The sequence below is a fragment of the Mandrillus leucophaeus genome, unplaced genomic scaffold (assembly GCF_000951045.1).
Source record: "Mandrillus leucophaeus isolate KB7577 unplaced genomic scaffold, Mleu.le_1.0 Scaffold599, whole genome shotgun sequence".
Lineage (NCBI taxonomy): Eukaryota > Metazoa > Chordata > Mammalia > Primates > Cercopithecidae > Mandrillus > Mandrillus leucophaeus.
Window position 1 is genome coordinate 1,553,391 of NW_012106463.1, and position 21,398 is coordinate 1,574,788.

At 40.1% G+C, this 21,398-nt stretch overlaps 2 pseudogenes across 2 annotated transcripts; both read left to right on the forward strand.

Moving 5' to 3' along the window:
* The first annotated feature begins 9,296 nt into the window (after positions 1–9,296).
* Positions 9,297–10,932, forward strand: LOC105553489 (annotated as a pseudogene). The gene is made up of 2 exons (XR_001008156.1): positions 9,297–9,313; positions 9,918–10,932. The product of XR_001008156.1 is annotated as an olfactory receptor 7E24-like (transcript).
* Positions 10,933–15,999: 5,067 nt separating this feature from the next.
* LOC105553479 lies at positions 16,000–17,560 on the forward strand (annotated as a pseudogene). Its single transcript, XR_001008153.1, has one exon. The product of XR_001008153.1 is annotated as an olfactory receptor 7E24-like (transcript).
* The last annotated feature ends 3,838 nt before the right edge of the window (positions 17,561–21,398 follow it).

Here is a 21,398-nt window from a genome sequence, read left to right on the forward strand (position 1 = left end):
TTTTTGTCTGATTTTGTACACATAAATGTATGTTTGGAATCTTTCTTTTTTTTTATTACACTTTAAGTTCTGGGGTACACGTGCAGAACGTACAGTTTTGTTACACAGGTATACACATGACATGGTGGTTTGCCACACCCATCAACCCGTCAACTACATTAGGTATTTCTCCCAATGCTATCCTTCCCCTAGCCCTTCACCCGCCAACAAGCCCTGGTGTGTGGTGCTCCCCTCCCTGTGTCCATGTGTTCTCATTGTTCAACTCCCACTTATGAGTGAGAACATGCAGTGTGGTTTCTGTTCTTGTTTTGGTTTGCTGAGAATGAGTTTCCAGCTTCATCCATATCCCTACAAAGGACATGAACCCATCCTTTTTTATGGCTGCATAGTATTCCATGGTGTATATGTGCCACATTTTCTTTATCCAGTCTATCATTGATGGACATTTGTGTTGGATCCAAGTATTTGCTATTGTGAATAGTGCCATGATAAACATACATGTGCATGTATCTTTATAGTAGAATGATTTATAATCCTTTGGGTGTATACCCAGTAATGGGATTGCTGGGTCAAATGGTATTTCTACTTCTAAATTCTTGAGGAATTGCCACACTGTCTTCCACAGTGGTTGGACTAATTTACACTCCCACTAACGGTGTAAAAGTGTTCCTATTTCTCCACATCCTCTCCAGCATCTGTTGTTTCCTGACTTTTTAATGATCACCATTCTAACTGGCATGAGATGGTATCTCATTGTGGTTTTGATTTGCATTTCTCTAATGACCAGTGATGATGAGTCTTTTTTCATATGTTTGTTGGCTGCATAAATGTCTTCTTTTGAGAAGTGTATATTAATATCCTTTGTCCACTTTTTGATGGGGTTGTTTGGTTATTTTTCTTGTAAATTTGTTTAAATTTTTTGTAGATTCTGGATATTAGCCCTTTGTCAGATGGATAGAGTACAAAAATTTTCTCCCATTCTGTAGGTTGCATGTTCACTCTGGTGATAGTTTCTTTAGCTGCACAGAAGCTCTTTAGTTTAATTAGATCCCATTTGTCAATTTTGGCTTTTGTTGCTATTGCTTTTGGTATTTTAGACATGAAGTCTTTGCTCATGCTTATGTGCTGAATGGTATTGCCTAGGTTTTCTTCTAGGATTTTTATGGTTTTAGGTCTTACGTTTAAGTCTTTAATCCATTTTCAGTTAATTTTTGTATAAAGTGTAAGGAAGGAGTCCAGTTTCAATTTTCTGCATATGGCTAGCCAGTTTTTCCAACACCATTTATTAAATAGAGAATGCTTTCCCTATTGCTTGTTTGTGTGAGGTTTGTCAAAGATCAGATGGCTGTAGGTGTGTGGTGTTATTTCTGAGGTCTCTATTCTGTTCCATTGGTCTATATATCTGTGTTGGTACCAGTACCATGCTGTTTTGGTTACTGTAGCTTTGTAGTATAGTTTGAAGTCAGGTAGCGCAATGCCTCCAGCTTTGTTCATTTTGCTTAGGATTGTCTTGGCTATGCAGGCTCTTTTCTGGTTTCATGTGAAGTTTAAAGTAGTTTTTTCCAATTTTGTGAAGAAAGTCAGTGGGAGCTTAATGGGGATAACATTGAATCAATAAATTTCTTTGGGCAGTATGGCCATTTTCACGATATTGATTCTTCCTATCCAGGAGCATGGAAGATTTTTCCATTTGTTTGTGTCCTCTCTTACTTCCTTGAGCAGTGGTTTGTAGTTCTCCTCGAAGAGGTCCTTCACATCCCTTGTAAGTTGTATTCATAGGTATTTTATTCTCTTAGTAGCAGTTGTGAATGGGAGTTTACTCATGATTTGGCTCTCTATCTGTTATTGATGTATAGGAATGCTTGTGATTTTTGCACATTGATTTTTGTATCCTGAGATTTTGCTGAAGTTATTTGTCAGCTTAAGGAGGTTTTGGGCTGAGACGATGGGGTTTTCTAAATATACAATCAAGTCATCTGCAGACAGAGACAATTTGACTTCCTCTTTTCCTATTTAAATACTCTTCATTTCTTTCTCTTGCCTGATTGCCCTAGCCAGAACTTCCAATACTATGTTGAATAGGAGTGGTGAGAGAGGGCATCCTTGTCTTGTACCAGTTTAGTTTTCAAAGAGAATGCTTCTAGTTTTTGCCCATTCAGTATATTGGCTGTGGGTTTATCATAAATAGCTCTAATTATTTTGAGATTCATTCCACTGATACCTAGCTTATTGAGAGGTTTTAGCATGAAGGGGTGTTGAATTTTGTCGAAGGCCTTTTCTGCATCTATTGAGATAATCATGTGGTTTTTGTCACTGATTCTGTTTATGTAATGGATTACATTTATTTATTTGCATATGTTAAACCAACCTTGCATCCCAGGGATGAAGCCAACTTGATTGTGGTGGATAAGCTTTTTGATGTGGGGTTCAATTCGGTTTGCCAGTATTTTATTGAGGATTTTTGCATCGATGTTCATCAGGGATATTGGCCTGAAATTTTCTTTTTATGTTGTGTCTCTGCAAGATTTTGGTGTCAGGATGATGCTGGCCTCACAAAATGAGTTTGGGAGGATTCCCTCTTTTTCTATCGTTTGGAATAATTTCAGAAGGAATGGTACCAGCTCCTCTTTGTGCCTCTGGTAGAATTTGGCTGTGAATCCGTCTGGTCCTGGACTTTTTTTGGTTGGTAGGCTATTAATTACTGCGTCAATTTCAGACTTTGTTATGGACCTATTCAGGGATTTGACTTCTTCCTGGTTTAGACTTGGGAGGGTGTATGTGTCCGGGAATTTATCCATTTCTTCTAGATTTTCTAGTTTATTTGCAGAGAGGTGTTTATAGTATTCTCCGATGGTAGTTTGTATTTCTGTGGGATCGGTGGTGATATCCCCTTTATGATTTTTTTATCGCGTCTATTTGATTCTTCTCTCTTTTCTTCTTTACTAGTTTGGCTAGTGGTCTATCTATTTTGCGGATCTTTTGAAAAAACCAGCTCCCGGATTCACTGATTTTTTGAAGGGTTTTTCGTGGCTCTATCTCCTTCAGTTCTGCTCTGATCTTAGTTATCTCTTGTTTTCTGCTAGCTTTTGGGTTTGTTTGCTCTTTCTTCTCTAGTTCTTTTAATTTTGATGTTAGGGTGTTGATTTTAGATATCTCCTGCTTTCTCCTGTGGGCATTTAGTACTATAAATTTCCCTCTACACACTGCTTTAAATGTATCCCAGAGATTCTGGTACATTGTGTCTTTGTTCTCATTGGTTCCAAAAACATCTTTATTTCTTCCTTCATTTCATTATTTACCCAGTAGTCGTTCAGGAGCAGGTTGTTCAGTTTCTGTATAGTTGTGTGGTTCTGAGTGAGTTTCTTAATCCTGAGTTCTAATTTGATTGCACTGTGGTCTGAGAGACTGTTGGTTATGATTTCTGTTCTTTTGCATTTGCTGAGGAGTGTTTTGATTCCAATTATGTGGTCAAGTTCGGAATAAGTGCAATGAGGTGCTGAGAAGAATGTATACTCTGTTGATTTGGGGTGGAGAGTTCTGTAGATGTCTATTAGATCTGCTTGGTCCAGAGCTGAGTTCAAGTCCTCAATATCCTTGTTAATTTTCTGCCTCATTGATCTGTCTAATATTGACAGTGGGATGTTAAAGTCTCCCACTATTATTGTGTGGGAGTCTAAGTCTCTTTATAGGACTCTAAGTACTTGCTTTTTGAGTCTGAGTGCTCCTGTATTGGGCGCATATATATTTAGGATAGTTAGTTCTTGATGCATTGATCCCTTTACCATTATGTAATGCCCTTCTTTGTCTCTTTTGATTTCTGTTGGTTTAAAGTCTGTTTTATCAGAGATTAGGATGGCAACTCCTGCTTTTTTTTTTTTTTTTTTTTTGGTTTTCCATTTGCTTGGTAAATATTCCTTCATCCCTTTATTTTGAACCCAAGTGTGCCTTTGCAGGTGAGATGGGTCTCCTGAATACAGCACACTGATTGGTCTTAACTCTTTATCCAATTTGCCAGTCTGTGTCTTTTAATTGGGGCATTTAATCCATTTACATTTAAGATTAATATTGTTATGTGTGAATTTGATCCTGTCATTATGATGCTAGCAGGTTATTTTGCGCATTAGTTGATGCAGTTTCTTTAAATTGTCGATGGACTTTACAATTTGGTATGTTTTTCTAGTGGCTGGTACTGGTTGTTCCTTTCCGTATTTTGTGCTTCCTTCAGGAGCTCTTGTAAGGCAGGCCCGTTGGTGACAAAATCTTTCAGCATTTGCTTATCTGTAAAAGATTTTATTTCTCCTTCACTTATGAAGCTTAGTTTGGCTGGATATGAAATTTGTAATTGGAAATTCTTTTCTTTGAGAATGTTGAATATTGGCCCCTGCTGTCTTCTGGCTTGTAGGTTTTCTGCTGAGAGACTCGCTGTTAGTCTTATGGGCTTCCCTTTGTGGATAACCTGACCTTTCTCTCTGGCTGCCCTTAACATTTTTTCCTTCATTTCAACCTTGGTGAATCTGACGATTATGTGTCTTGGGGTTGCTCTTCTCGAGGAGTATCTTTGTGGTGTTCTCTGTATTTCCTGAATTTGAATGTTGGCCTGTCTTGCTAGGTTGGGGAAGTTCTCCTGGATAATATCCTGAAGAGTGTTTTTCAGCTTGGTTCCATTCTCCCTGCCACTTTCAAGTAATCAAACGTAGATATGGTCTTGTCACATAGTCCCATATTTCTTGGAGGTTTTGATTGTTCCTTTTTATTCTTTTTTCTCTAATCTTGTCTTCTTGCTTTATTTCATTAAGTTGATCTTCAATCTCTGATATCCTTGCTTCTGCTTGATCAATTCAGCTATCTCCCCCTGGATATTACAAACCATGTCATAGGGAGGTGGACGCCCCCCACGATGTGGGGAGTAATATCACACCCCTCTCCCCACCCTAGATATTACAAAACATATCATGGGGGTTGGACACCCCCCGTGATATGGGGAGTAACATCACCCTCCTTTACCCCCACTGGATATTATGAACCATGTCACAGGGGGGTAAACACCCCCATGATATGGGGAGTAATATCACACCCCTCTCCCCCCCTGGATATTATGAACCATGTCATGGGGGGTGGACACCCTTTGCCATATGGGGAGTAATATTACCCCCCTCTCCCCTAACTGGATATTATGAACCATGTCACAGTGGGGGAAAAATCCCCTATGATATGGAGAGTAATGTCACCCCACTCTCACCCCCTGGATGTTATGAACCATGTCACAGGGGGGTGAACATCTCCCACAATAGGGGGAGTAATATCACCCCACTCTCCCACCCCCTGGATATTACAAGCTGTGTCACAGGGGGGAAACAGCCCCCATGATAGGGGGAGTAATTTCACCCCCCCCAAATGTTAGGAACCATGTCACAGGGGGGTGGACACCCCCCATGATGTGATGTAGGGAGTAATATTACCCCCCTCTCCCACTCCCAATATTACCAACCATATCATGAAGGGTGGACACCCCCCACAATATGGGGAGCAATATCACCCCACTTTCCCCTGCTGGATATTACAAACCATATAACAGGGGGATGCAGACACAAGGCATTAACGATATTTTGAGTAATATTATCTTTCCCTTTGAACATTATGAACAATATGACAGAGGGGTGTACACCTTCTGCGATATTGGCAGTAATGTCATCCTCTCCCCCACTGGGTATTAGGAACCATATTACAGGGGGATGTATTCCCCCTTCAAGATTGGAAGGAAGATCATACTTGCCCTCCCTAGATATTTGAAACAATATCATAGGGGGTTGTACACTTTTACAATATTGGGAGTAATATCATCCTTTCTCCCCCTGGAAATTAGGAACAATATCACAGGGGTGGTGTACATCCCCTGAGATATTTAGGAAAATATTATCGTCTCCTCCCCTCAATATTAGGAACAATATTACAAGGGCAGTGTAAAGTACCTGCCAAATTGGGAAAAATACTATCCTCTCTCTCTCGTATATTAGAAACAATAACACAGGGGGAATGTACACCCACTGCCATATTGGGAATAATATCATACTTGCCCCACTCCCCGGAAGTTAGGAACAATATCACAGCTGCGGGGGGATACTTTTACGATATTGGGAGTAATATCATACTCTCTCCCCCTGGAAATTAGGAATAATATCACAGAGGTGGTGTAGACCCTCTGCAATATTTAAGATAATATTATCTCCCTCTTCGATATTAGGAACAATATTACAAGGGGGGTGTAAATTACCTGCCAAATTGGAGGTTATACTCTCCTCTCCCTCCCTGTATTTTAGAAAATATAACACAGGGGAAATGTACACCAGTGCAGTATTGGGAGTAATATCTTCCTCTCCCCACCTGGATATTAGGAACAATAACATGGGCGGGGCGTACACCCCTCTCGCTATTGAATGTAATGTCATCCTCTCCCTCCCTTTTTATTACGAACAATATCCCAGGGGGGTGTACAACCCCTGCAATATTGAAAGTAGTATCATCCATTTCCCCAAGGATATTAGGAACAACATCACAGGGGTAGAGTACACCTGCTGCGATTTCGGGAGTAACATCATCCTCTCATTGCCTGGATATTATAAACAACATCACAGGGGGGTGCATACACCCTCCGATATTGGGAGTAATATAATCCTCTCCCTCCCTATATATTAGGAGCAATATCACAGGGGGTGGTGTAAACTTCTTGCGATATGGGAAGTAATATCACTCCCCTCTCTCGCCCTGGATATTACAAATGGTATCACAGAGAGGTGGACACCCTTTGCAATATGGGGAGTAATATCACCCCCCTCTCCCGCCCTGGATATTATGACATATCACAGGGGGGTGGACACCCCCTGAGATGCGGGGAATAATATCACCCCCTTCTCCCTTACAGGATATTAAGAACCATATCACAGGGGGTGGACACCTCCCACGATATTGGGAATAATATCATCCTCTCCCCCCTGGATATTACGAGCAATATTATGGGGGTTGTACACCTCCTGTGATATTGGAAGTAATATCATCCTCCTCCCCATGGATATTAAGAACAATATCATAGGGGGGATGTACACGCCTTGTGATATTGGGAGTAGTAATATCCTCTCTACCACTGGATATTAGGAACCATATAAGGGGGGGTGTGTACAATCCCTGTGTCATTGAAAGTAATATTCTCCTCTCCCCCTTTGGATATTAGGAACTATATCATAGGTAGGGTATACACCACCCGCGATATTTGGAGTAATATCATCCTCTCACCCCATGGATATGAGAAACAATATCACAGGGGAGGTATACACCCCATGTGATATTGTGTGTAATATCATTCTTCCCCACCCCCTGCAATATTGGGGTGTAATATCATTCTCTCTCTTCCTGGACATTATGAACAATATCACTACTAAGTGATATATTAGGAGTAATACATCCATATGATATTATGATGAATATCACAGGGTGTACACCCACTGTGATATTAGAAGTAACATCTCCCTAAAATATTAGGAAGAATATCGTACACCCATTGTGACTTTACAAGTAATATCTCCCAAAAATGTTACAACTAATATTGCAGGGTGTACACTCTCAGTAATATTAGGAGTAATATCTCCCTAGAATATTACAAATACACATGGTGTACACCCACTGTGATATGAGGAAGACTATCACCAGGTGTACACCCACTGTGACTTTAGAAGAAATATCTCCATAAAATAATACAAAAATATCACAGGGTATACAGTAATATCTCAGAATATTACAAATAATATCACAGGGTGTACACCCACTCTGATATTAGAAGTAATATCTCCCTAGGATATTATGAATAATATCACAAGGTGTACACCCACTGTGATAATAGGAATAATACCTCCCTAGGATATTACAAATAATGTCACAGGCTATACACCCACTATGACATTAGGAGTAATATCTCCCTAGGATATTACAAATAACATCACAGATTTTACATCCATGGTGTGCACCCACTGTGATATTAGGAGTAATATCTGCACAGGATATAACAAATAATAGTACAGGGCATACACACAAGGTGTACACCCACTGTAATATTAGGAGAAATATCTCCCTAGGATATTATGAATAACATCACAGAGTGTACACACATGGTATACACCCTCTGTGGCATTAGGAACAATAACTTTCTAAGACATTACGCATAACATCACAGAATGTACACTCATGGTTTACACCCACCGTGACATTAGACGCAATATCTCCCTTGGATATTATGAATAACACCAAACGGTATACACACATGGTGTACACCACTGTGATATTAGGAGTAATTTCTCCCTAGAATATTACGAATAACATCACAAGGTGTTCATTCATGGTGCACATCCACTGTGATATTAGGAGTAATATCTCCCTAGGATATTACAAATAATATCACAGGGTGTACACTCACTATGATATTAGAAGTAATATCTTCCTAGAATATTACTTTTCATATAAAAGGGTGTACATTCACTGTGATATTGGGAGCAATATTTCTCTAGGATATTACGAATAATATCATGGAGTATACGCCCACTGTGATATTAGGAGTAATAATTCCCTTGGTTATTATGAATAATATCACAGGATGTACACCCACTGTGATATTAGGAGCAATATCTTCCTAGGATATTACAAATAATTTCAAAGGATGTGCACACATGGTATATGTCCACTGTGATATTAGGAGTAATATCTACCTAGGGTATTACAAATAATATCACAGGGTGTACACCCACTGTGATATTAACAGTAAATTTTTTAGGTTATTATGAATGATATCACAGAGTGTACAAACATGGTGTACACTCACTGTAATATCAGGAGTAATATCTCTGTAAAGTATTAGGAATAATATCACAGGGTGTACACCCACTGTGATATTAGGAGTAATATCTTTGTAGGATATTACAAATAATATCACAGGGTGTATGCCCACTATGACATTAGAAGCAATATTTCCCTAGGATATCAAAAATAATATCACAGGGTGTACAACCTCTGCATCACGGGTTCTAAGGGATTCTCTGCTTCCGCCTCCCAAGTGGCTGGGATTACAGGTGCCCACCACCACGCCTGGCTAATTTTGTATTTTCAGTAGAGATGGGATATCACAGTGCTGGTCAGGCTGGTCTGAAACTGTTGACCTCAGGTGATCCACCAGCCTCGGCCTTCCAAAGTGCTAGGATTACAGGTGTGAGCAAATGTGCTCGGCAAAGAGTTATATATTAAATAAATTTGGAAACATGGTTGCCATATTTCAGTATGCATTTACTTTTATGAAGAAATTATGTCAGAAAACCTAAGGATGATAATAAATATGAAAAGTAACTGGCATGTAAAAAGGTCTTTTGATTAAGAACTATAAGGTTCGATTTCATTTTTAGATAATGTGATCCTAGCTCTTGTATAGTGCTTATAAATATTCTACATCAAAGGAATTCTACATCAAAGGAATTTGTAGCAGTGTCAGAATAAAATCAAGTGTATTTCACTGCTTCTTCATTTTTAAATTAGACTGAGTTTGTTTTCTTAGAGAGAGAAGAACATTTTTCTTTTTTTTTTCTGAGAAGAGTAGGCCATATTTTACTGAGATCTTGGATTTGTTACATATTATGTTTTGGTCTTCTAACATTCTCCAGTGGATTTTCTCTAAAGTATGTATGCACAGAAAGACTTGAATAGCAAAAAAGTAAATCATGTAATTCTGAGATTTTTGGGTTTGTCACAACTGAGAAATATTGCTGAGGGTGTATGATCCTCAAGTGTGAAAATGTTCCTCGTGAATTGCTTGTATCCAAAATATACACACGGCATTAAGTGCTGGTTTTTATCTTTTGTTTTTCCAATCCTTTTTTCTTCTCAAGGTGTCCAAGTCACACAGAACCACAGAATCTCACAGGTGTCTCAGAATTCCTTCTCCTGGGACTCTCAGAGGATCCAGAATTGCATCCAGTCCTCGCTGGGCTGTTCCTGTCCATGTGCCTGGTCGCGGTGCTGGGGAACCTGTTCATCATCCTGGCCGTCAGCCCTGACTCCCACCTCCACACCCCCATGTACTTCTTCCTCTCCAACTTGTCCTTGCCTGACATCAGTTTCACCTTGGCCATGGTCCCCAAGATGATTGTGGACATGCAATCGCATAGCAGAGTCATCTCCCATGCGGACTGCCTGGCACAGATGTCTTTCTTTGTCCTTTTTGCATGTATAGATGACATACTCCTGACTGTGATGGCCTATAACTGATTTGTGGCCATCTGTCATCCCCTGCACTACCCAGTCATCATGAATCCTCACTTCTGTGTCTTCTTAGTTTTGGTGTCTTTTTCATCAGCGTGTTGGATTCCCAGCTGCACAGTTGGATTGTTACGATTCACCTGCTTCAAGAATGTGGAAATCTCTGATTTTTTTCTGTGACCGATCTGAACTTCTCAACCTTGCCTGTTCTGACTGTGTCATCAATAACATATTCATACATTTAGATAGTACTATATTTGGTTTTCTTCTCATTTCAGGGATCCTTTTGTCTTACTATGAAATTGTCCCCTCCACTCTAAGAATTCCATCGTCAGACGGGAAGTATAAAGCCTTCTCCACCTGTGGCTCTCACCTGGCAATTGTTTGCTTATTTTATGGAACAGGCACTGGCGTGTCCCTGACTTCAGCTGTGTCACTATCCCCCAGGAATGGTGTGGTAGCATCAGTGTTGTACACTGTGGTCACCCCCATGCTGAACCCCTTCATCTGCAGACTGAGAAACAGGGGCATTCAAAGTGCCCTGTGGAGGCTGCGGAGCAGAACAGTCTAATCTCATGATCTGTTCTGTCCTTTTTCTTGTGTGGGTTAGAAAGGGCAACCACATTAAGTCTCTACATCTGCAAATCCTGCCCCCTTCCTCACATTATTTTTGTTGCTTGATGGCTTTTATTCCTTTCCACATTTCCTATGTGAATATTGCTTTCTTTGTTATGCCTTTAACTGGAATGGGTGAGTATTCTGGGATCCTTTGTTTAGCATAAACCTCATGACTGAATCCTCTATACCTAGGTGGCCTCCTTTAGTTTCTGAGCAATAACCCTGTTGTCCAGGTGGAATAACAACCATCTTTTTATATACAGGAAGTCCTCACTTCATTTTGTAATTCCCTGAAAATTGACTTTCTGGAAACAATGTACAGCAGGTCCTCCAATACCATTGGTTTGTTCAAAGTTGTCTAGTTCTAATGTTGATGAGGAATACATTGGCTTCACTCTACATAATTTTGCTTAAACGTGCAGTTTTCAAGAGCCTATCAAAAATGTTAAGTAAGGAATACCGTATACATCAAATTCACATCCTTTCCCACAGTTCATGTGGAATTCCTTTATAAACTGCTTCTAGGGAATCTATTTAGGCAGGTTATGTGTAGAGATCCATATCACCGCTCCTCAATCTTGGCTTTGACTGAAATCACCTGGGTAGCTTACAAATGAGGAGGCCTGAGTCTCATTATTTAAGATTCTGATTTACTTGCACCTGTGTGGGTATGCAGATTTTTTTTTTTTTTTTTTAAGCAAAAGAGATGGTTCCAATGATGAAGTTCCTGGGGGGATCAAGCTCTGATGAGTAAGAATAAAACTTAATTTTAATATAATTTCTTCAAATGTTATCTTCAAATGCATTGTACTTCAACACTATAAAAAATTTTTATTATGCTGTTTTTTCTTACCACTTAGCATTTTCATTTTACATTTGTTGAAGTTACAGATTTATACACACATTGATTGCTGCTTTACTTCACACTTGTACATATCTAAAATGGGAAATAGAAAAGAATAAAATGGTCACAGTATCCCTAAAGTTTCTCATTCTGAAACATTTTTAAAATATTTGTCTTTAATAAGTTTGTTTCAATTAAGAAACTATGGTATACACACACAATAAAGCATTGTTCAAACTAAAAGGAATAAAATCCTCTCCACTGCCACAAAAATGGATGAGATTGCAGGTCAGTATAGTAAACGAAATAAGCCAGGAGCAGAATGACAAATGTTACATGTCCTCACTTATATGTAGGAACAAAAAAGAAAACCTTGACCAGGTGTGGTGGCTCATGCCCTGTAATCCCAGCACTTTGGGAAGCCAAGTCAGATGGATCACTTGAGGCCACAAGTTTGAGACCAGCCTGGCAAACATGGTGAAACCACATCTCTACTAAAAATACAAAAATTACCCGGGCATGGTTGTGCATGCCTGTAGTCCCAGCTACTTGGGAGGCTGAGGCTGGAGAATTGCTTGAATCTAAAAGGCAGAGGTTGCAGTGAGTCAAGATCTTGCCTCTATACTCCAACCCGGGCAACAGAACGAGACTCCAACAACCACATACACACAAAAGGAGTCTCATGAAGGTGGAGATTATAAAGGTGGTTAGCAGAGGCTAGAAAGAAAAAGGGTGGGATAGGGAATGAAGAGAAGTTGATAATTGGGTACAAAACAGAAAGATGGAACAAATAAGTTCTAGTGTTTGATAGTACAGTATGGAAATTTTAATTCACAAAAACCTCTTGTGTATTTCCAGATGGCTTGGAAAGAAGCTTCCTAACTTCCTCATTATGATGGTTTTTAAGTTATTCTCTTTCTCCTCCAATTACACCCTTCTATACTCTTCTTTTTTAGGCTAGATTGGAGCTCTTGAAATCATCCTGTATTTTTTTAAATTTATTTATTGAGAAGGAGTTTCATTCTTGTTGCCCAGGTTGGAGTGCAATGGCATGATCTCGGCTCACCACAAACTCCGCCTCCTGGGTTCAAGCAATGCTCCTGCCTCAGCCTCCCTAGTAGCTGAGATTACACACCACCATGCCCACCTAACTTTTATTTTTAGTAGAGACGGGGTTTCTCCCTGTTGGTCAGGCTGGTCTTGAACTCCCAACCTCAGGTGACCCACCCACCTCAGCCTCCCAAAATGTTAGGATTACAGGCGTGAGCACCCACACCCAACCCATGCTACATCTTTACCTGTTGTCTGTTGTTGTTTGTTTGTTCTTGATCCCAGAAATTACTTCTCACATATATGTTCAAATGGTTTTTAACATGAGTGCCAAGAAAGTTCATTGGTGGAAATGCAGCCTTTTCAACAAATGGTGTTGGAGAAACTTGATTTCCACATGCAGAGAAATGAAGATGGACCATATGTCACACCAGATGCAAAAACTAACACAAACCGAATAAAAGACCTAACCCCAAGAGCTAAAACTATAATATGCCTAAAAGAAAATGCTGGCAAAACCTTTATGACATCAGAGTGGGCAATGCTGTCTGGGATATGACACCAAAAGCATAGGCAACAAAAGAAAATTAGATTCCTTGGATTACAGCTAAATGAGAAACACTTTTGTGCATCAAAAAACGCTATGAACTGAGTGAAAAAATAACCCATGGATTAGGAAAAATATTTGCAAATCATATATTTGAAAAGAGGCTGATATCTGTAATATGCAAAGAACCGCTAGAACTAAACAACAAGAAACCCAAGGCATCCCATTAACAATGATCAGAAGACTTGAGTAGACATCTCCCTAGGGAAGATATACCAATGGCAAATAACCATATAAAATGATATTCAAAATCACTAATCATAGGGAAGTGCAAATCAAATAAAAAATGTGATAGCACACATTAGGATGAATATGATAAACAAACAAGCAATGGTGAAAATTAGAGGGAAGTAGGAATGCTCCAACATGATCAGAGGGAATGTAAAACTGCAGGAACAGGGAAAATAGTATGGAGTGTACTTGAAAAATTAGAAACAGAATTATCAGATGATCCTGCAGTTGCATTTGTGGGTACCTACCAAAAAGAATTAGAAGCCAGGAGTGGAAGAGATATTTGTACACCCATATTCATAGCAGCGTTATTCACAGCAGCCAAAATGTGGAAGCAACCCAATGGTCCATGGACAGATGAATGAAAAAGCACACTGCAGCTCATTCATACAATGGAATTCAGCCTTAAAAAGGAAGGCACTTCTGGCCAGTGAGGTGGCTCACGCCTGTAATCCCAGCATCCTGGGAGGCCAAGGTGGGCGGATCACCTGAGGTCAGGAGTATGAAACCAGCCTGGCCAAAACGGCGAAAGCTCATCTCTACTAAAAATGATAGAATTAGTTGGGCATGGTGGCACACGCTTCTAATCCCAGCTACTCAGTAGACTGAGACACAAGAATTATTTGAACCAGGCCGGGCACGGTGGCTCAAGCCTGTAATCCCAGCACTTTGGGAGGCCGAGATGGGCGGATCACGAGGTCAGGAGTTCGAGACCATCCTGGCTAACACGGTGAAACCTCGTCTCTACTAAAAAATACAAAAACCTAGCTGGGCGAGGTGGTGGGCGCCTGTAGTCCCAGCTACTCGGGAGGCTGAGGCAGGAGAATGGCGTAAACCCAGGAGGTGGAGCTTGCAGTGAGCCGAGATCGCGCCACTGCACTCCAGCCTGGGCGACAGAGCGAGACCCTGTCTCAAAAAAAAAAAAAAAAAAGAATTATTTGAACCCAGGATGTGGAAGTTGCAGTGAGCCGAGATCGTGCCACTATACTCCAACCTGGGCTTTGTCTCAAAAAAAAAAAAAAAAAAAATTAAACATGGTATGATTCCACTTACATCAAGACTCTAGAGTAGTTAAACTCATAGAATTGCAAAATAGAATGGTGGCCCCCTGGGGTGGGTGAGAGAGAGGAATGGAGAGTTTATAATATGGGTACAATTTCCATTTTGAAAGATAAAAATGTTCTGGAGATGAGGGAGGTGATGGTTGCTAAACAATGTGAATGTACTTAACGTCATTAAACTGTAAACTTAAAAATAGTGGAAATTGTAAATGTTTATACTGGCCATTCTACATGAAATAATATTTATTTAAAATTTTTAATATTTCAATGTGGTATGTTTTACCATAATAAAATATGAAAATTAAAGCAATTGAATCTTTAAAAAGAAAAGAAAGAAGCGAATAATACACACAGGATTTCTGCTGATTAGAGGAAGAGCCCAAAAATGGACACTCATTTTTCTCCTCTTCTTGCTGCATTATTATGAGGAAATCGTTAGAGATGGGCGAACTTCGGTGAATTTGGCTAATGAAGAGCTCTGTGCCTTGAGCCCCCGAGGCCATGGAATAATAAATACTCAGTCTGCACCTCCAGCCCTGCAGTGTGAGGTTCCAGTCAGGTGGGCTCCACACCTGTCACCTGCATCAGGAGGCTCATGTCTGACCCTGTCTTCTTGCCCGGCTTGAGGACGGAGTCTGAGCCTCCATCGTGCACCACGCAGGGAAGACAGTGGACCGGTTCTCCGTGGTCGTGGCCCGGCAGAGGGGAAGCGCAGTTCAGTGAGTGCTGAGGGATGCTGGGGAGCCTTGTTTTGTTTCCTCGTCCTCAGGACAAACAGGGGAGTGCGGTGGGCAGATGGGAAGAGACCAGTGTGCAAACTGTCAGCTCAGCGGACTGTGGAGTTTCTGTTCTTGGTTGTGGTGGGGGTCTCAGAAATCTTATTCAAAATTTTGCTTTCCTCCCACACTGGTTGTCCCTTTCATGGACATCTCACCCATGATAGCAGGAAATGAGTCCCTCTAAACTATTCCCTAAGCACAACATAAAGATTATGAAGGTGATGATGAGGATAAAGAGGATGATGACAGACACCATGGCATCACGAACCCTTACTGAAGGCTTCCTAAATGCCAGGCTCTGAGCTCTGTGGTCTATGCAGCTTCTTTCATTTCATCCTTGTAGTCTTCTCCCAGTTATTAGTGCACATTTCATTATTATTTTACAGACTAGAAAAGAAGCAATGCATTTTCATATAACTTGTACCAGATCATGAAGTCGAAAAGGGTGAAGTCCCATTTGAACCAGGCAGTCTAAGTCCAGACACCTAAGCTAAGGACAGGAGTCTTACATGAATTTTAAAACAAGCCACACCTATTTGAGTAAGCAATTACTCCCTTGAGGGAGAAAAGTCAGAAAACATAATGTTGAAATCTCTAGAACATAACTGGCATATGGAAATATTTTCTGATTATGAATTGTCAACTTTAATTTCATTTCCAGATGGCATGGTCTTAGCTGTTATACAGTGTTTATAAATGTTCTAAATCAAGGGAATTTGTGGCAATCTATTAGAATAAAATAAAATATTTGAGTTCTTAATTTCCTTTAATTAGGATAAACTTTTTCTTAAAGTGAAGAGAATGTTTTTATTACATATTTTTCTTCTGAAAAGATAGGCTGTATTTTCTAGCAATTACGAATTTGTTGTATATGATGATCTGGTTCTCGGAACATTCTTGAATCTAGTGTTTCTAAGGCAGGTGTGTACAGCAAGAAGTGAATAACACAAAAATCAATCATGAACGCATTATAAGGCAATTGAGTTTGTCACAACTGCAAAATATTGCTGAGTGTGGATTGCTCTGAAATCTGAAAATATTACTTGTGAATTGCTTATATCCGAAATGCAGACACAGTGCTGGGTGTTGGTTTACTTGTTTCTGATTTTTCAACTCTCTTTTCTACGCAAAAGGTGTCCAAACTATACAGACCCACAGAATCTAACAGATGTCTCAGTAGTCCTCCTCCTAGAACTCTCAGAGGATCCAGAACTGCATCCAGTCCTCGCTGGGCTGTTCCTGTCCATGTGCCTCATCACGGTGCTGGGGAACCTGCTCATCATCCTGGCTGTCAGCCCTGACTCCCACCTCTACACCCCCATGTACTTCTTCCTCTCCAACCTGTCCTTGCCTGACATCAGTTTCACCCCCACCACAGTCCCCAAGATGTTTGTGAACATCCAACCTCACAGCAGAGTCATCTCCTATGCCGGCTCCCTGACCCAGATGTCTTTTTTTGCCGTTTTTGGAGGCATGGAAGAAAGACATGCTCCTGAGTGTGATGGCTGTAAGACTGGTTTGTAGCCATCTGTCACCCTCTATATTATTCAGTCATCATGAACCGGTGTTTCTGTGGCTTCCTAGTTCTGTTGTCTTTTTTTCTCAGTCTTTTAGACTCCCAGCTGTACAATTTGGTTGCCTTACAAATTACCTGCTTCAAGGATGTGGAAATTCCTGATTTCTTCTGTGACCCTTCTCAGTTCCCCCACCTTGCATGTTGTGACACGTTCACTAATAACATAGTCATGTATTTCCCTGCTGCTGTATTTGGTTTTCTTCCCACCTTGGGGATCCTTTTATCTTACTATAAAATTGTTTCCTCCATTCTGAGGGTTTCATCATCAGGTGGGAACTATAAAGCCTTCTCCACCTGTGGGTCTCACCTGTCAGTTGTGTGCTTATTTTATGGAACAGGCATTGGAGGGTACCTCAATTCAGATGTGTCATCTTCCCCCAGAAAGGGTGCAGTGGCCTCAGTGATATACACGGTGGTCACCCCCATGCTAAACCCCTTCTACAGCCTGAGAAACAGGGATATTAAAAGTGTCCTGCGGTGGCCACAAGGCAGAACAGTCTAATCTCAGTATCTTGTTATCTGTTCCATTCCTTTTGTAATGTGGGTTAAAAAAGGCAGCAAGGTGAAATACGAATAATATCACAGGGTTAACACACACTGTGATATTAAGAGTAATATCTCCTCCCTAGGATATAAAAAAAATACTATCACAGAGTGTACACACATGGGGTACACACACTGTGGTATTAGGAATTGTATCTCCCTAGGATATTACGAATAATATCACACCAGGTGTGTACACTCACTGTGATATTTGAAACAATATCTCCCTAGGAGATTACAAATAATAACAAAGAGTGTACATCCCATGACATTAGGAGTAACATCCTTCTAGTATATTATGAATAACATCACAAGGCGTACACCTTCTGTGACATTTTGTACACCCTTTGTGACATTAAAAGAAACATCCCCCTAGGATATTACGAATAATGTCACAGGCAGTGTACACACATGGTACACATGGCTTTCTTGAACACATGGTGTGCACCTCCTGTGACATTAGGAATACATCCCCCATGATATTATGAATTATATCACAATGCATACACACATTGTGACATTAGTAGTGATATCCTGCTAGTATATTGTGAATAATATCACAGGATGTACACACCTGTGACATTAGGAGTAACTTCCCACTAGAATATTATCAATAATATCACAGGGTGTATACTATCTATGACATTAAAAGTAACATCCTTTTAAGATATTACAAATAATATCACAGAGTGTACATTTCCTGTGTCATTAGGAGTAACATCCCCCTAGGATATTATGAATAATATCATAGGCTATACCTCCCCTGTGACATTAGGAGTAACATCTCCCTAGGATTTTACAGGGTGTACTCCCTGTGTGACATTGTGCGTAAAATCTCCCTAGGATATTAAGAATAATATCACAGTGTGTACATACCCTGTAAAATTAGGAGTAACATCTCTTTAGGATATCATGAATAATATCACAGAGTGTGCACCCATTTTGACATTAGGAATAACATTTTCCTAGAATATTACGAATAATATCACCCACTGGGTGTACACCTCCAGTGACATTAGGATTAATACCCCCCTAGGATATTACGAATGATATCACAGGTATACACCACTTGTGACGTTAGAAATAACATCCTCCTAAAATATTATGAATAATATCACAGGGTGTACACCTCCTGTGATAGTAGGAGTAACATACCCCTAGGATATTATCAATAATATTTCAGCGTGACCACCCCCTGTGACACTGGGAGTAATATTCCCTAGGGTATTACAAATAATATCACAGGATGTATACCACCTGTGACATTAGTTGTAAAACATTCCCCTAGGATATGATGAATAATATCACAGGGTGTACACTTACTGTGACATTAGGAGTAATAGCTCTCTAGAATATTTCTTCTAATATCATAGGGTGTACACCCACAGTGATATTAACAGTAATATCTTCCTAGTATATTACAAATTCTGCTGGCACCTGACCACTTCCCCCATGGACTGAGGTCAGGTTAACCCAACCAGCTGACACCACCGCAGCCAACACCCAACTGTACGTACCCAAGGTGGAACACATTTGCTGTTCTCCGTGGGTCCAGTTGCTTTCTTGGTAAATCCTAGTGTGATCTCCTGTACAACCTAGTTAAAGAGCTAGTATTTACTTACCATTTTGTTTCCTCTCAGTGAAAGCAGTGCACCCACTAGCTGCTTCTGTCAGCCATCTTGAACAAGAACCCCCTGAAAGAAGCTTTCTTGAACACTGCTTCTTCTAAAAGTGCTTATCAGGAATTCGAGCAGACATTCACCACCAAAATATAATAAAATAATCATCACTAGTACTTCTCAACTAACCCCCCAGTAAATCTAATTGCTGTCACATAATGTCCTTCCTTTGTTCTCTATTATTCTATATTCACCTCCCTCACTCCCTCTGCATTTAAATAAACTAAAAGTATAAGACTGGAATGGGCCTCACAGCCATTTTAATTACATGTAATTATTTGTAAAACATATAAACCGAGGTCAAATCACTAGAACAACTTTCCTAACATGATCTCTATATGATCTAGCAACTGCATATGATCTAACTTTACCCCATACATGGTAGGACCTCAGAGAAGGAGCATAAAAGCCAGAGGGCTTGTGGAGATATTTCCTGTTAAATATACATGACAGAAGTAAAAATAAGCTTTCTCTACAGCCTCTCCTTATCCTGCTTTATGACCTGCAGGAATCTGGAATCTCTATCTTCCTACAGAAAGGAAAAAGGAGCAGTCTTTTGGGCAATAAATCTTGAAATTCTGAGACAAAGACAAAAGGATCAAGTCATTGCCAGGCTTGCCACAAGGCAAAGGAGGGAAAAAGGAAGAATCATTCGCTAACCTGTGGTCTTTGCTCAGTCCTTGGACTCCTCAGGCAGCCTGCTCACCACATTCTCATTTAACTGGAGGTTATCTGTAAATAATACTTGTTGGTGCAGAAGAGAAATTAGGCATCGATTGCTTAAGCATGTTTCACTACTGCTTAAAAGCATGCCTAAGACAACTGGTGCCAGGTCTAAGGGGTTTCGAAAGGGCCTTTTAAGATCCTCTAGGGTTTTTGATTCCAAAGAATGACTTTGCAGTACAGAAATCAATATAAGATCTGAAAACCTGAAAATTGATTGATCTTTCCTCAGCTCCAAGGACCAATTAGATATTTGCCTGGAAATAAAGATACCATTTCTACTCATATCCTCAGAACCCTATTAATTAGAGACATAATCCTCATAAAACTGCAGCCTGGATCATTGAATCTTTGTCTATGGTTTTAATGTCCCCTCCAAAACTCATATGGAAACTTAATCCTCTATGAGGCAGTATTGAGAGGTGGGGGCCATTAGGACATGATTGGATTATGAAAGCTCTGCCCTCATGGATGAATTAATCTACTGATGGATTAATGAAATGGTTAATGGATTAATGGGTTGTCATGGGAATAGTACTAATGGCTTTATAAGGAGAGGAACAAGTACACACAAATCCTTCTCCATGTGCTACCCTGTGCCACCTCAGGATTTTGCAGGGAGACCCCACCAGCAATAAGGCCCTCACAAGATGTGGCCCCTCAACCTTGTACTTCTCAACCTCCATAACTATAAGAAATAAATTCCTTTTCTTTATCAATTACCCAGTTTTAAGGATTGTGTTAAAACTAACAGATAGCGGACTGAGACACCTCCCCACATCATGGACTTTGTCTTCACCAGTATTCTACCTCCTGAAAGAAACTGCAAAACACCCATTCATCAGGTGTCACTGGCCTGGCAACCTCCCTTAAACCAGACAAAGTTGAGAAAAAAAGACCAAAAAAACCCGTATGTGAATAATTATAATGGTGTCACAGTGATGCATTACTGTCATCATGACCATTATGAAGTTCTCACTCAAGGTCTACAGGCTCTTCATGCACACACAGCTCTATCATGTTTGCTTGTTCTGTTTGATTTCCCTAAGCACAAGTCAGTTGAAGCCGTTGTTGCAAAAGACCATGAAGTTCCTGACCAAAAGACCATAACAGCACACTCAGTATCTGCTCTGTGCCTAAACATAATTCTGACAAGCTTTGCTTCTGTTCTTTTTAGTACAAATTAGTTGAGCAGATGTCCAAAAAGTCCCCTTTCTATAGTTCTTGACCAGTATTTACAGGTCCATACTCCATGACTGTAAGTTCTTTGTTCCCACATTATTCTACTAAGCTTGATTTTTGTTTTTGTTGGTGTTTTGTTGTTTGTTTTGCTGTGTATCAAATGAAAATGGCAGTAGATAAATTACTGCTACATTACTTTTTTTTTTTAATTTTTTATT